General features: G+C 42.7%; 1 long non-coding RNA gene across 1 annotated transcript; it reads right to left on the bottom strand.

Annotated features, from left to right (window-relative positions):
* Window positions 1-1,009: 1,009 nt before the first annotated feature.
* On the bottom strand, window positions 1,010-2,594 carry LOC138411484 (uncharacterized). Its single transcript, XR_011244117.1, has 2 exons — window positions 2,001-2,594; window positions 1,010-1,697 (listed from the first exon to the last, which is right to left on the bottom strand). It is a non-coding gene; the product is annotated as an uncharacterized lncRNA (long non-coding RNA).
* Between the last annotated feature and the right edge of the window lie 14,182 nt (window positions 2,595-16,776).

Here is a 16,776-nt window from a genome sequence, read left to right as displayed (position 1 = left end):
TGAAGCCTGGTCCGAACCCACTGTCAAGTAAATCTTTATTATCTGTGAGGGGCAATTTGTTGCAGAGCCAGCGGTCAATTAAGATCAAAAATTACAAACGTGAGAAACGTCGGGAAACACACGGAGCAGCTGGAATGATGTGTTTACAGAGGAGGCAGCGGCTCAGAGAGATAAACTCTCAGAGCTGCTCTCTGAAATGTCTGCTATTCTCCTTATTTAAAGGAGCGGATCAAAGCGTGACTGTTTTATAACGACGTTAAAAATGTGTCATCACTTCCTCCCACGATTCAGAAATGAACGCTGGCACCTCAGCTGTCAATCAGACGTCTATTTTACATAATCAATTAACCAATTAAAGCCAAACTTAGAAACATGGAACACATGGATCAGTGTGATAATCAGTGTGATAAGAAGTGACACAAACCATCTTGGAGAAACAAAACTTGTGAAAGTGAAAAGAATATGCGTGGATCTGCTCCGTTAAGAGAATCTGCTGTAAAAGTGAATGACCTCTAACGTGACCTCAGCTCTCCACCAAGTTTCAGGAAAGTGGGTTCAGGTGTTTTTGCGTAATCCTGCTGACAAACACACAAACAACAATGAAAGCGTCTGCAGAGGTTAAACCTGGAGGGGGAAATGTGTCACTTCCTTTTCTGTGATTTCTGTGAGTACAGGGCAGAGTCGATTTCCTGGAAACAGATTGAACCAGTGCAGACCTGCTTACATACAGTTTCTTTTTCCTTTCACCATTCTCTTTATTTATTTTGATCCATTTCAGAGCTTTTCTGTGTGTGGGTCCTCAGCTGAGGCTGTTACAGCTTTATCGTGCAATTCTATATATTGTGCATCAACAATAAAGATGAACCTTGAACTTGCAGCTTGAAAAAGGGAGAACATCACTTCACATCTCTGTGCAGCTGCTTTTCAAACCTCAGCAGGACATTAGGACATAATATCAGAGTTTTATTGCTGAAAAGTCTCTATAACAATAATATTTCATAAAGACACAAACAGACCATATATTTTATTACATAGGCCTTGGCAGACATTGTGTGGATCAACATTGGTCAGAGTGAGACTTGCATCCTCTGTTCCACCGTTCGTCTATTATTCAGCAGACTGACTCTGTTCTCCTGCATCAAGGCGGTTTTCATTTATTCCTCTGCTTTGTCACTTTCCTCCCGCTGTCGTACTCTCTGCTCGTCCACCAGGCTGCGCTCTCTTGTCGTTCAGCCTCCTTATCAGGCCCCGTCGCTTGTCATCACAGTTCTGAAGTTTCCTCGCTTTCATTTGCGTGCGAGACGTGATGTTGTTTTCGAATCACTCCTTCACAAATTTGTAATTTTCCTCTCTCTGCTCACCGTCACATTTTATCACCGTGGCTCTTTGTTTTTAAATCACTGCACAAATCAAGTCAAAGAGGATCAGTGGATTTTTTTTTGTTTCCTCTTCATCAGTAAACGTGAAAACACCTGGATGATGATGATGATGATGATGTGTTCAGGGAAAACGTTCCCTCGACAGTGAAGCTACAGGAGCTGATCACAGACGAACAGCAGCGACTGTCACATCCAGTCTGTGGGAGGCCGCAGGGTTTTCAGCTGCTGCTTCAGTTTCTTTACCGCGAACAATATTCACATCAAAGCTTTTATCTTCATGTGACACATTTTCCACGTTTCATCAGTGAAGCTTTTATCCTGTGTAGAAAAAACCTTTGTGTCCACAGCAGATTTTTCTGCAACTCCACAGACGTGAAATGTCTCATTTGCACAAACAGGTGAAAACCTGACACACGGAGCTTTACAAATAAGTCAGATAACTTCAGATTCACTTTGTAGGAGCTTTAATAATGTGTTGTCTTTTTTCTTAATAACATAAGGAAGCTAAATTAATGCATCAGCCACTACTGGTGGGTGAACCTTCATTTAACTAAGGTCGAGAACCCTTCCCAAAGCCAACCTGCAAAACATCTACTTTTACTGTTAGTACTTCATTATTACCAGCTATATTTACTTCATGGATTTTTACTGATGGTAGTTTTGAATACAGGCCTTCTTCTTCTTCTTCTTGTATTTAAAGGACACATATGAAGTTATTTTCTCTCCTGTTTCTATTAAGTGTAAACTCTGTGATAAAGGAAGCTCCTCCTCGCTCTTGTTCACCTTTAAGGAGAAAGTGAATCAGACCTGAGTTACTCTGGTTGTGTGAATAATTTAACGAGAGAATGATGTAATGATTTATGGCTCCAGTGTGAAGTCCATGTAACGTAACATCACCTTATGTCAGCCAAACAATCTGGTGTAAATAAAAACTACAAAACTTTATTCGTCAGTGAAGAAAATGATGCAGTTTTTAACTTTCACGACAAACAGACACAAAACTCTGCAGAGAACCAGAAGTTTTAATGCGACAGACGCTCAAAGGTTCAGACTCGAAACCTGCTTCAACCTGTGTGTGTGTTATTTTTTTTAAAGAAATAACTTTCTATAGTTTATTATTGTGTAAACAGTCTTGTTGTGATTATATGATATGAGACATGGTGGGTGAGATAAGTGGATTTGTGTTTTTTATACTGTTCAGTTCAGATCAATCCAATCACTTGACTTCAGTTTGTGCATTGGTGTTTCAGTCCAGGTCACATGACAAAAAAGTCCTTTGATACTTTGATGTCACATTTTGAACTTTTGATTCAAAGCCAATCAACTCACATATAAAGGAGAAACATTTCTCAGCAGATTCAGACTCTATGAAGATCAGTAGACAACAGCTGCACGACAATCTTCTCTGTGACACCGTCACAGAAAAACAATAGACCAGCGCTTCACGGCAAAACTATTTTACACCTTTGTTACACTCGATCACGTGCGTTCATCCGACATGAACAGGATCAACCGCTCAGGAGACCAAGTAAGTTATGTTCTATAAGTTTAAACTGTTTTTAGTTTTATATTGGAACACAATTGTCTTTAATTTCTTCATCTTATTTTACAGTAGGTTCTTTAAAAGCAGGCTGTGTAAATGACTACACTTCATTCAGCTCTGTCTCTTTGAATATATCTGAAGTTACGATGGGACTTTAACTGTATATTTGTGTCTTTCAGTCACTTGGAGAAATGCAGTCTAATGATACTGCCCAAACAAACGGCTGCAGTGTCAGCACAATGCTGAAGGCCCTCCGCCGAGCCCTTCTGGAGTCCAAGAAGGAGAACAAGCTGCTGGCTGCTGAGAACGCAGCCATGAAGAAGCAGGTGGCAGAGAATGCTGCTCTGCAAAAGCAGGTTGCAGTAAACGCTGCTCTAGCTGCAGTAAACATTCGTCTGAAGAGGCAGCTGGATGCTAAGAACGCAGCTCTGGCTGCAGAAAACACGGCTCTGAACCTGAAGAACATTGAGCTTCAGGTACGTTGCATCAGAACATTCTAGATCTTAATTATATGGATTGTAGGTTTGTTTCATGTTTAGACTTCGAAAAAGAGGATTCTGAAACTTATGTTGTCTCTGTCTTTTCAGGAACGTTCACAAAAACTGATTCAGGTCGGATACACGTGACTCTGACGTTACTCTAGAGCAACGTTGGTTACAACACTGTGCAGACGAGAGTGTGTGGATACAAACACGACAGCAGCAGCCGAGTGAGCGCAGGTTTTCTATCCTGCGTGCGTGTGTGTGTGTGTGTGTGTGTGTGTGTGTGTGTGTGGATGCGGACACGTGAAATTAAAAGGTTTCAGCCAGTGTTGCACAAAAAGAAAAGACACGTGAGAGAAAGAAAGGAGCTGATGCATGAGAAAAGAATAAAAGAGAAAGACGAGGCTGGAAACAGAGGAGACGTGTGAGAGGACTGTTTCTCATTTAGGACAAACTTAACAAAGTCCTCCAGGCAGCCTGTCTCCGTGAAGCCTTTGTATGTTACACTTCAGTCTGTTTTCTCAGAGTCCGCTGTGTCAGAGCTGAAAATCCTTGACTTCATTTTGGGTCTGAACATGCTGTATATATATATATATATATATATATATATATATATATATATATATATATATATATATATATATAGTGTTTATATGTATATATATATATAGTGTTTATATATATATATCTCTTTCAGCAGCAGCTTTCTCTCTGAGTTTTGTGTTGCACAGCGTGGAGTCGGCTCTGTTCTCATGTCGGTGTGAATGCAGCACAGCGGTGGTGCTGGATATTTTGGGGATGTGTTAGGACTCCCCCAGAGGATGTGGCATGTCTGTGCCGAGGCGTTCAAAGACAACACGTCCTCATGATAAGAACCCAAATTACATCGTGTTAATACAAATCAAGTCTGGTGTAATGAAAGAGTTTTGAAGATGCTCATTTTTCCTTTTTAGATTTTTCGTATTTAGATTTTTCTTTCTTTGAGTAAAAGTAAGGAGATTTATTCTGATCATATTCAGGTTGATCATTTTAATCAGTGTTAAGACTCTCCATTGCTACAGCTCCTCTCCTCAGCCTCTGTCTCTTGGTTCTTCTTCCATGAGGAGCCGGGAGGACTCACCGGGCTCAGACTCCGTCCTCTGATCTGTGAAACCAGAGTTGTCCTCATCAGAGTTTGATGACGACTGTGATTTAAAAGCACTTGGTTTTAGCTCCTGTCTCTTTAAGAGCCCTCCTGATGAAGCACAGTCCGGGACACGACCGCTGTAACGTGCTTTTATATTCCAGGAATAATCTCATTAAAAAACATCTTCACTGACTCCACATGTTGTTTTTTCTCACCATTAAAGACATCGTTGATTCAGAATGTATTCAGCGCGGAGACAGAAGTTTTATAAAGTTTTTATAAGAAGCTGAAAGTGTTGATTCTGAATTTTTTATTCTGAAGAACAAAACAAGTGTTCCCTGTGTGTGAGAGGAAACAAACCGCGTTTTGTTTTCTATCCTTTGTGCCGACTGTGTCTGAGTAAGTAACACATCGACTGTTATATTGACTTTTATAATACTGACTTTGTAAATATGGACGATAACAAAGACAGAGTGAAATATTTATATAGAAACATCAACAACAAGAAAGAAAAGCTTTTCATAAAATAACAAGTTTCTATTTTACAAACTTATAATAGAGAAATGTAATTGAGTCTTGATATTAGTAGTTTTACTAAAAACTTTGATATAAATGTAAATAAAACTTGATTTCATGAATTTAATGTCAAATATAAATCATCTTTTCTTTATTGTTTATTCTGTTAAATAAGTTTTCATGTCCCTGCAGACACTGACATCTGTTGTTTCACTGTCATTCTGGATTTCCATCAGAGGGTCCAGGGTCTTGTCTATGATCTGGACTCCTCAGGTTTCTGTGTAGTCGGTCAGCAGTAAATGTCTTGGTCACGCTCATCCTACGTCAGCCGATGGAGCGCCAACCCTCCATGGGTGCTGCAGAGGTGACGTCCGTCTGTCCGTTTGTTCGTCCAGGTCAGAAATTTACGGCCCTCGCTGCCAAAACTCCTGCGAGCTGAGAGAATGGATCCATTCCCACGACCGTTTTACACCTAGCACTAAATCCGGCTCCTCCTCCTGACTGAAGACCTCGTTTCTCAGACCAGACGCACGGAGACAGAAGCTGCGCTCGGATTTAGTGTTTAATTTGGTTAATATCGTCGGCTCGCTCTGCAAATTTACTGCAGCCCTCAATTTGAATTAGACTGCGGGGAACAGTTAGAGAGAGGCCGCGTCCATATGAATGAAGCGTGGACACTAATGCAAAAGCACAAGTGCAAGTCAATACTGCTGTGTTTGCTTTTCTGCATGGGTCCCTGTTTACTCTGAGTGAGTGAGTGTGTGAGTGTGTGTGAGTGTGAGTGTGTGTGTGTGAGAGTGTGTGTGTGTGTGTGTGTGTGTGTGTGAGAGAGAAATATAAAAGAAAAATGTGGAATCATATTTCACACATCCCTCACGCTGCACCGTTCATTTACAAAGCAGACGAACACGAGCGGCTCCTTTGGAAGCTGAATGGAAACGGGAGCGCTCGAGTGTTCAGTCAATAAAGTTTCTTTCAGTCGACATTTCAAAGCTTTGCAACACTTCCTGCTCTGGAATTCATAGTTGAAGGTCAATATTTGTTTCACGTGTCGACGGACGACTGCAGCGTTGTGCTGTTCTGTGCAGGTGAAGCTCGAAGCTTCCTCCTCTCCAACGCGACTGTATGTGAGAGGAAACACGTGTCGGGGACGGAGCTGCAGAGTCGAGAGGAGCCAGAGAGCTCGAGTCTCCACGGATCAGAAACACAGAGCTCACAATGGGACGTGAAATCTGTCGCTCTGCAGCGTCATTTTATTTTATATAAACTGTGGATTTCTACTGAATCCACGTGATCTCAGATACAAGTTCAGGTTTGCCTGATTTGTTGCTGATGATATTAGCGTTTTATATTTCTATGTTTTAGATTTTGAAAGAAAAAACAGACCGAACTTTCTTAATTTGAGAAACATCTGTCGAGCACAGTTAAATGATCAAAGTCAACATAAGTTCTCTAAACTGCGACAGATTGTTGTTTCGTGTTTTATCAGAAAATTAACTCAACACGAAAATGTTTTTGCTCTTGGACAAAATGTTCTGTAACTTTCTGGAGACGTGACACAGATTATCGTGTAATATTTTCTAATTCCACAAACTAAAGCAAACAGAGAGTCACAATCATCTCCCTCCTGAAATTAATAGAAACTGTGTCACAAATACCTGAAATCTTCAAGAGAAAATAAATCCCTGATGAATCACCTCTCTGATTAAAGGAAGACATCATCAATCACCCACAAACCCTCAGAGCCCAGACTCTGAAACCAATAAGCCGTCCGCGGATTTCTCTTCGATACTGAATCGCTTTATTGCAAATGTCCGTCGTCCTTCCACCGAGACTTTTCCTGCACTTGAGACACTTGAAGACGAGTTTGTCTCCGAGCTGCTGCAGCTTCTTCCACCAGCTCTCATCAGGATTCACCCTGAGATACTGGACCTGTGCTGAGTCACAGGTTTCCTTCATCACACAGTGTTTTACTCTTTCCATCCTGCATCTTATCTGTTCCCCAACGTGACGCTTCCGTCTGCAGAGGAGAAGCTCCGTGTCTCTGCTCAGCTCTTTGTTTCTCCTGTTAAAGGGACAGTCCAACATTTCTTTACGCAGACACACACAAGAAGATGTTATATTTAATTACCTTTAATTCATCTGTTTCCTCATTTACATGATGCTAAATATCCATAAGTATGTGGACACATGAGCATCCAGCCAGATGTGATCATTTTAAATAATTAATCTGCTTCTCTCACAGCTTCTCCTCTCGTGGATTCAGGCCACATCAACACTACTGTGTGTGTATATATACACACACATATATACACTGATCGGTTGAATTGAAGCGTAACAATCGAGCATCAGCGTCTCGTCGCTCGTTGGCGCCATTACCTCCAAGAAAAGTGTCTCGTAACCGCGGCTCAATGAATCCTGGGATGGTTTGGCCCGAGAAGGATCCGCCCTTTGGAGCCTTCGTTTGTCAGGAATGAGAAATCTGTCATCTGCCGTATTTGACGGATCTTTGGAAACGGGCGGTCTGGTCGGAGATGACACCTAAAATCTTCAGTATCAGCTGCTGGATGTGAAGATCAGAGTCACACTCGTGGAGATCTGCTTCCTGTCGACTCAAACATGAAACTGCCTTGATGTGTTTTCAAACTCTTTGTCTTCTTCTTCAGATTCTGGATGTCGTCACATCCTGCAGCTCAGGGCGCTTTGGTTTATCTTCAACTTTCTAAGTTGATATCAAAAGCTTCTGAAACTTTATATATTTTTGGCTTTGGGGTCATCAATAATTTTCGTTGGCGAGGTCCGTCCCCCCCCCCCCCAGCTCCTTCCACAGTAATATCCATTATAATGAGTCTTTGCCAAGCAAACACAGCCGCAACAATATTGAGAGCTTCTCTTCTGTCCACAGACATTATTTCCCAGAGGAGAATGGAAATTAAAAAAAAGAAATTCATCCATTTCATCCATCAGCACGAACTCACATCAGCAACAGAACCGAGAGCCACACATGTCTCCACCCTCCACCCCCACCCCCCACTCACAACACTCCATTAAGCTCTCACAATCAGCCTCGGAGCCATGACACACTTCATCCACAGCAGTGACATCACATCCCTCCGCTGGGATGATTCATCTCAACCTCGGGCTCCGTGTCGTGTGGGATCATGTTGCCGTTGTCCCGTGTTGACGGAGCCGGAAGCCTCTTCAAACACGTCGCTAATTAAGCGGCAAAGTAACCTTTGGCCTCCAGGCAGTGACCTAAAAGAAAGACACGAAGAAGAAACAGAGATCTCATGTTTCTCACACTTTGAATCATTAGATTTTAATTGAAAAACAAACACTGATCGTCATTCGTGTCACTTCAGTGGAATAATATGAGGAATCTTTGTGTTTTATCTTCTTCAGTTAATCAGTTTTATATTAAACCTTCTGATAATCACAACATCGTCAACTGTCAGTAATTCAAAACGAGTAGGTTGCAGTCGATGACAGTTTTAAAGAACCATTCACAGGTTCAGATCACAGTCATTACTGTGCGGTGTGAGTATAAAATATGTATTTAGTCATTTTAAACATGTTTTTTATCTTGTTTTATTTCTGTATGTATCTTTGTATTGTGCGTCCTGTCTGAAAAACTTTGGGATATGAACAACAAACTTCTTCTGGTTCAAAACGTTGACAGAATATCAAAAATATTCTAAATGAATATGTGAAATGGAAATAACTAAATACTGATTATACGATGAAGAACAAAACGTTTAAACCTTTAAAAACATTTGAACTCAATTAAACCAGAGCGTGAATTACATCCATGTATTGTTTGTAAATGATTAGAAACTGTTGATGGAACAGAACAAATCAAAAAGACTTCATGTCCCAAACCGATGATAACATAATAATTATAAGTGTTTACTTCTCCTCCGTCATCGTCGAGTTGTATTTGTGTTGTTGATTCAACTGAGATTTGATGTTTGTGTTAATTGAGTAGAATTACGTCTCTGGAGAGAATCAATCTGCTGCTCAAGTGACGAAATAATCAAACGTCAGAATCTCACGGTAACATTAGTATTTTAACATGTTTGTGTTTAAAACCTGAGAGCCAATCAGAGGGGAGCATTTTCTTTATTAGATTAACGACGTGTTCATTACACAAACGTGATCGGTCGCGTTGAGACAGAGATGAAACAGCCTGAGCTCCGTGTCAACACTGTTTACGTCTCACTGTCATGTGACAGTGTACACAGGAAATACATGTTCCCTCAGTTTGCACATACAACTGTCACACCCCCGCTTCAGGAGAAACACAAACTTCAGCCGTGAGAACACGATGAACACACAGTCTCTGTTTTTTGGTTTTGCATCAGAAATAATCTCCGTCCACATTAACACACCTGAAATCGCGTCACATGACTGTTCACATACACTGGTCATGTGGTGTAAACAGGAAGTAGATGGTCTCCTCTGCGGTTGGTTGCTTGGTTACACAAAATATTAAAGCCTGAAGTTTTTGGGGTGAATTTCTTTTTTTTTTTTTTTCTCACACGAGCAACATTTCTTTAACTGTTGATAAAGAAAAACCTTTTTCTCCATCTACTTTAGTTTTCATCCCTTTTTCCATCATCCTCTCTTCCTCTTCTTTCCCATTCATCATCATCCTCCTCTCCTCCCTCTGTCTTCCCCACCTCCTCTTCTCTACCGCACCTCTTCTCCTCTAATCTGTCCACAATCCATCATTTATTTTCAGCCCCGACAGTCTCTCCATCTTGATAGAGTGATAAAATATCTGTGTGGTCATCTGAATTCATTGAAGACTCCCCGGCAGAGTCGAGCGTCCCTCGGATTTCCTCCTGATGAGAACAAAAATGTCCCGGAGGCCCAAACGCAGAGCGAAGCCCCTGATGGATCAAACTCTGCCGGACTTGGCCAACTTTCAAACACCCGTGTGAGATCGATCGAGGAGGTCTGTCGCTCTAATTGAACGCTCCCAAAGGTCGAACCCGAAACCGAGGAAGCTCAAACGTGTGAACCGATACGACTGGGCTGCGGAGGAGGAGGAGGAGGAGGAGGAGGAGGAGGAGGGCGGCTGCTGGCAGGAGTCCAGTCAGCGGTGAACTAACGGCTCCATCCTGCAGGAGCTCTTCTTTAAATCCAGACTTTCTCTGCAGCCTCTGTTCAGTCACATGATCCAGAGGAAATCCTCGACTTCTCCTCAGAGTTTCCCAGGAAAGAGTCTGAATATCACTTTGTCGACTCTGCGGCTGCTCATTGAATTCGATTTAAAACCCTGACGCTCACTTCCAGGGGCTGAAGGCCTCCAGATGTTACTGAACCTCCGTCCCCTGATCTGAATGTGAGACCTGCAGAGAGCTGCCACCTGCAGCAGCTGCTCGTCCCTGAGAGACACTGAATCCTCAGCTGTGTGATCGGGACCAATATTTTCACATCTTTGTGACTAAACACGGAAACAGATGTTTGACTGTGAAGCTCACCAGCGGCCGTTATATTTTCTAACCTAAGAAAGTGTAAACCGACAGGTACTGTCATAATTCATGTAACAAGAAGTAAATCCACAATAACAGATGAGTTCAGTGTCTCTGCGGAGCATGGGAACTTTTGGACCGGTGACCAGTGACAAAGAGAGGACGGATAATTAGGCCTGATTATAAGTTTAAATAAAATCAGTTTAGTTAAATCAGGAAAGGTTCTGACATGAAGAGCTCACACTGATATCAACCCTTTTGATTTAGTTGAGTAACATTTTTATCCAAGTTTCCTTAAAAATAACAAGAATCAAGTTGAACAAAAAGTTGAACAGAGCAAAAAATTCTAAAGACGGAGCTGCACCGAACTCAGTTATTATATGTTGTTGTATCAACGGTGGAAATTAAGTTCCACACAAAAACGCTATGATCCAGATTCTCAGAAAATGTCCCCAAAACCCCAAACCAGCAGCGACGAGAGGGTAACACTGAGTTCTCTGTGTTCTGAGGTTGTTACAGCTTGTGTCCCGTTTTGCAGCTGTTAATCTTAATATTCGTTTTAATCAAATAGAGTAAAACGTCTGATTCTCAGGCTGCAGCATCGTGGCCTTCAGGCGCTCCAGTGATGAATGCAAAAAAAAATAAAAAGTATAATGAAAAATGTGGAGTTTTAATAATGGGACCTTAAAATCACACCCGCTCCTTATTTGACCTCATGTTGATTAAACATATTAAAGCCTCGAGGCTCATGAAGACGTTTCATTTTGTACCAAAGATTTTCTATTTAATACAAAACAATTATTAGCAGGAGCAACTTTAACGAGCTTGTTGATCCCAGCAGTTTTGTTACGAGTGCTACTTCCAGGAAAATACTGAGAAAGTCCTGAGTCAGCCTCCCACAAACCACATTTCTTTAAAAATGCATGAATTATGATTATAAAAGCAGGGTAATTTTCATATTGCTCTCTGTGGTGAGGAGATACGCTCTCATTCTGCCGGAGCCTCGCAGCTGATAACGCAGTCGGAAGATAAGAGTTAGCGGAGATACGGCGGCTAAATGCAGCTCAGCCCCTCGCTGCTCCGCTCCCAGGAATAATGTGTGTTTTTAATGTAAATATGCATTATGTAAACTCATCGGGGTTACCGCTCCGATTCATTAATCTTTCCATTAGCTCGACAGTTATTAATTTTCATTTACAGGTGCACAAAGAGGGACTCCTGTGTAAATCTGCAGTGTATTTATCAGCTCGAACCAGGAGGTGAGATAAGAGCTCAGACTTCACAGAAATAAAAACACTTAAAGAGACGCTGCGTGGAAACACTTTAAAGGACAATACCAGCGATTTTAAAGGGTTTTAACCGAGCAAACTTCAGGTTATTAGTTTCAACACAGGAAACAGATCGTACAAGAGCAGATCGGTTACTGGTCACGATCAGGACGTTAGACCCATAAACTCAGGATGTCTCGTCTCCTGCTGCTTCGGTTTTAAATCTCTCTCAGCAGAACAAACTCAAATCTATTTATTGTTTCTGTCAAAGCAGCTTTGTTTCTTCAGGGTTTAGAAAAGTCTCATTTCAGAGGCTCCAGGAAACTTGAATCTTACTCTGCAGAAGTCTGGAGTAAAAACTTGATCCACATCAGACCTGATGTAAAAACAGGTTTGTTCTGACCCACGATTATCTTCACGTCTGCGTGATGAGCTCCGCCCCTTCAGGAGCAGGAGAGGTATGATTACGAATAATAATGATTCTCTTCTAATCTGTTATTCACAGTGAAAATCTGGTTTTTTTACTATAATTTCATATTATTCTTTTTCCGTGTTTCCTGTTTCACTGATATATGAACTACATCATGTTTTGTGGTTTCATGTGTTTTGTACTTTGTCTGGTTTTCGTATAATTACTGCTTATGTGTGTTTGTATAAAATAAATAAACGGTTTCCTTCATGTTAATTTGATCAACAAAGTTTCCCACATCAACCTCCAATGATGGACAAATGAAACAGAAGTGAGAAAATATTCACATTTGAATCCACATTTCTTCATTTATTTGTTAAATATTCTGACTGACATGTAGAAAGTCCAGGTGACTCAGACGTCAGCAGCACGAGAGGTAAATAAAACAGAACCAGACGAGTGGACGTCCTGGAGAAAGAACAAGTTGCAGTGGAAACATCTTTTTTTTAATCATTCAAAGGTCACTGAGTTTTTTTCTCCAGTAATATTTGGTGCTACAGAAAAAAAACGTATCCGAGCTATTATTGTAGGTCAACGCACTTCAGACAGGTTGTGAACTTCAAACGCTTCCTCTCCGCTTGGCACAGACGACGCACATCATCTGCCAAGACTTTGTCTGGGGATGCGAGGGAGTGATGTCAGCGGCCGCTGTCCGCAGCTCCGAGCTCGGCTCCACGCCCGACTCTGCTCAGGTCGGCGCCAAGATTGGAGCGTTTTCCATAGCAACCCCCTCACATATCAACACGCTGCAGTTTAAGCTCTGGTTTGTGCTCTGGCTGCAGATGAGGTGAACCGCAGCCGCTGGGGTCGTTTGTTTACATCATTAGAGACGGGAGATGAGCGGCGAGCAGGCGGGTCCGTCCTGACTGTGTGTGGACAATGATTCACCTCGACGACGGAAGGAAAACACGTTTCTCACGTTTTGTTTCCGACGTGTTTCTGCTGGTTTGATCTGTCCTGATGAGAGGACAGAGCCTCGTTAACGGCAGGCTAATTGTTTTAGAAGACATTTCCCACCATGCACTGCTCTGACCTCTCTACCGTCCATGTGCATCACTTCCTGAGCTTCCACGCGGGGACTGTTTCCTGCCTGGTGGTTTTCAGCAGGTTGTCACGTCTGTATGTTCCCGGTTTGTCCCTGTTCCTCAACCTTCTCATCCAAACCTCTGCTCAGCTGATCGACGGACGTGAAAACCTCCTGCCGCTCTGCCAGAGTCGGGTTTATTGTGGCAGTGGTTTTCTGATGAGGTCGTTTTCAAGCAGTTTTGTGTTTGGATCAGTGGTGAAGTCGTCACAGTTATTGAATAGTGTTGAGTTATCACCGTCTCAAAGCTGCAGATAAACACGTGAATATCTACGCAGGGGTCAGAAGGTCATCGTAGCGTGTGGAGCATCGTGACCATCGATGGTTTCTATATATTATCATGTGTTGTACTTGATCACTTCAGCCAGTCGTCCTCTTCTCCCCCGGAGGAGAACAGATGAATTCTCCCCGGTTGCGTTTATTCACACAATTAACCAGAATAAACTCAGATGACCCCGCGGTGCGTTTGAGGCGCCGTGTTCGGTGTGAACGCGGCATTAGAGGATCAACGATTAAACAAAGACTGTTTCTGAATGAAGAAGGTGGAGGAGAAAATAAACCTGCACCATCTGCTGTTAATAAAAAACGTGGGGAAACAAGAACGACAGGAATATTTCCCTCTGGAATGGAGACGAGGAGAAGTCATCGGAAAGTTTCCCGACATTATTTAAAATGCGTTGCAGAATTCTTCGGTCTCTTCATTTCATCTCCTCCGTCCCTCCTGATTTTCTCTCGGATATTTCGGACTCTGTGTCTGTGTGCTTTGGACACGTTGGCCATTTGGCAGCGCAGCGTCGAGCCTCACCTCAGCTTCCGTTTGATTAAATCATGGCCGTGGTGGTGCGACGGGTCCCGCAGAGTCAGGTGCAGAATTATTAACCTTTGCTGTCGGAAGGACGTCTCTCTCTCTGCAGGCCTGCGGTGAGACAACCGGCCAAGATGGACGCCCCCGCTCTCACAGGCCTGAGTGTGTGTGTGTGTGAGTCAGTGTGAGATGAGGCGGAGGCGGGACGGTCAGCTCGCCACTCAGAATAAAGTCATCCATCCCTGAAGGTGTCCGAGCAGCTCGCTCCGCGCTGTCACACACACTCCGTCCCTCGCTGATCAGGGACGAGAAACCCAGCACCAAGTAATTCAAGAAAGAAACGCTCAGCGACTCGGCGAACGTTAAAAAGTCACAGCTCATCAGAGGTCACATGAGCCGTCGGAGGTTGTGGGTGGGATTTAAATTCGGTACCTCTTCATCAAAAGACTCTGAACTGATAGAATCATTTCATGCAGCGAACTGAAATGTACCACGTTCATTGTTTCAACGCACCGTGACATCACTGTGACCTCACTGTGCCATCGTGTTTTTTTTTACCATATATGGAGGAGCGGGGGATGGGGACAGACTGGGACATTCACAGTTGTGTCCACGCCCCAATACGTCCTCAACAGCGTAGTTCCAGAAGTAAAACTATTCTGTGAGTACACATTTTAAATATCAGTTAACCATCAGCCACGAGCTACGATGTTATCTGCTCCCGTAAAGGTCACGATGTTTATGTTTCTTTGTGAAGCCAAGCAGACGTACAACTATACCCACAATCCTGTGTGCCGGATTGTAGGTGTGTGGGGGGGGGGGAAGACCAAGACGCAGAATTAAATATTAAATATTTAACAAAAGGTGTATTTTATTTAAAAGGTAAACGTAACAGAAGAATCTCCAATAAACAAAAGTCGCACTCAGTAAACAGAGAAGTGGACGGACATGAAAAAAGAGGTGACAGGACACATGAACATGACGAGAGTCGACGAACCAACCATCACGTGGGGACACAAAGACTTAAATACACACTTGAACTAATGAGTAAGTGGGGACAGGTGGCACAAGACACACAGGTGAACCTGACGAGGACAGGAAGTCCAGGGGGAAAACACACCGGGAGCAGGGACTACAAAATAAAACAGGAAACAGAGGAACACTGAACAAACTTAAAACATGAGTAGAAAACTTAACAAAAACACTGTTGAGACATGAACTGAAGACAAAATAACAAGACATGAACACAGGAGAAGCACAGGGTGGAACACACAGGAACGCAGAGGGGAACATGAGAGAACACAGGATGAACATAGGAGGGGGACACAGGAGAGGGACACAGAGGGGACAAACTAAAAACATGAATTCCAAACGTAACAAAAATGTAATTTAAACTACAGCTGAAAACACTTTTTATAAAAGAGGACATAACGTGACACAACCTCTCTGATTGGTGGAAATGATGAGGCTGTGTAGTTTTAAAATGTCCACAGTCTCGTCGGCTACGCTGATTCTAAAAGTGGGCGCTCACGCTTCACTCACACAGATTCTTATCGTCTCTTTCACTTTAAATTGACCATCATTTTAAAAAGTTGGTATTGAAGAAGACTCGAAACTAGAGGTTGAGATATAAACACCTCAGGAAAATGTTTTTGGAGAGAACTGAGGTTTTATGAGCTTCATGTAAGACCTGTGGTCCTCTTTTATTAAAAGTCTACGTTGGTCTCCCGTGGAAAACATGAACAGTCTATGGGTTTGAAGGCGTCAGCTGTTAATCTTCGTTATCTTCGTCACTCCACCGTCTCTGCTGTTCCCTGAAGAACCAACTCTGCACATACCCCTGCTTCATATAATCATCCTACACAACTTGGCCGAATACATTTACCATTGTTACTGTGTTTTACTGCAGAATGCAAGTTGCTGTCAGATTTCCATTCAGTTTAATTGCTTTTGCTGCACAGAGGGTTTGTTTATTTCCTCCTCTGTGTCGCAGGCGTGGGACCGAAGCTGCTCTGTGAGGAGATAACAAAATGAGACCGTGGCAACATTTACAAAGCATGAGAAGGCACCTTCAGCCATGTTAGCGCTCTGCACTCTGGGAAAACCTCAGCGACACGACTCTTGTGTTCGTCGTACGTATATGAAATGTACAAAGTTGGAATTTATTAAAAGTTGTAACTTGAGCAACATTCGGAACTTTTGTGACGCCCTCCCTGTTCCGAGGACGCCTTGTGATTGGGCAGAGGCTGCTTTGAAAGCAGCCATTAAACCACAGTCAGCTGTATTTACCATCCTAATAAACTGCGGCAGAATGTTTTCTGACTGATTTCACTCGGTGACTGCAGCTAGCAGCTCTGCCTCTAATGTGGCTCAGACCCGACTCATTGCTGGGGTGTAATTAGCCTATTAACAGTGAACAGGCAGGTTTTTCTTCAGCGAAGGCCGCGGTGAAAACATTTAGGCGACAACTGCAGCAACACACTGGAATAATCAGCCCCGGTTTACACTGATAATTGCCTGTTATACAATAAGAAGTACAGAGTGAAGGCATTGTTTGTGACACTTTGACACGCGGAGCCACAGATGAACTGACAACCCACGCCGAAGGACGAGGCAGCAGAGATCAG

The sequence above is a fragment of the Paralichthys olivaceus genome, chromosome 9, assembly GCF_024713975.1.
Source record: "Paralichthys olivaceus isolate ysfri-2021 chromosome 9, ASM2471397v2, whole genome shotgun sequence".
Lineage (NCBI taxonomy): Eukaryota > Metazoa > Chordata > Actinopteri > Pleuronectiformes > Paralichthyidae > Paralichthys > Paralichthys olivaceus.
This window is presented reverse-complemented; position numbering and strand designations above follow the sequence as displayed.